Genomic DNA, 787 nt, shown 5'->3' on the forward strand with positions numbered 1-787 from the left:
TAATAAATATATATATATATATATATATATATATATATGTGTATACTTTATAATAACTTATAAACTTTAGTATATGTATATTTTATAAAATAATAAATATATCTTTTTCATCATTGATTTTTTAAGAAATATGAAAAAAAAAATAATATATGTTTTGTTTTGCTTTGTTTTTTGTTTAATTTTTTTTTTTTTTTTTTTTTATTTGCCCTTCTTCTTTCATATGTGTGTGCACGCGTGCATAAGTACCTGAAGGCCTAGGTATTTTTATGAAAAGATAAAATATTGGAATATATAAAAATAAATGAGTACACAAATGTATATTTATTAGTTTATATATTAATATATTTATGGGTTTATATAATGATATCGGTTTAAAGTTAGACATTTAAGAGTCTCATATATATAATATATATGTATATATGTTTGTTACCTCTATGTCTAATTTACTTAATTTTAAAAATATATATTCATTTAAAGGTTGAACATAAATAATGTGGCATATATATATATTTATTTTTATATTTATACTTTTCATATATCGATAAATCCAATTATTTAACAACATATAAAAATATAACATAATATAATATAAAATAATATTGATTGTATATATATATATATTTTATTCTAAGTCCAAAAAAAAAAAAAAAAAAGTAAAAAAATATTTTAAATGAAACATATAAAATAACACATTTATAAATCAATACGTTAAAAATACAAATAAATGATCTAATTAAAAATATATATATATAAACATATTTATGTTTAATTTTTTAGCTTCTCATTA

The sequence above is a fragment of the Plasmodium gaboni genome, chromosome 13 (assembly GCF_001602025.1).
Source record: "Plasmodium gaboni strain SY75 chromosome 13, whole genome shotgun sequence".
Classification (NCBI taxonomy): Eukaryota; Apicomplexa; class Aconoidasida; order Haemosporida; family Plasmodiidae; genus Plasmodium; species Plasmodium gaboni.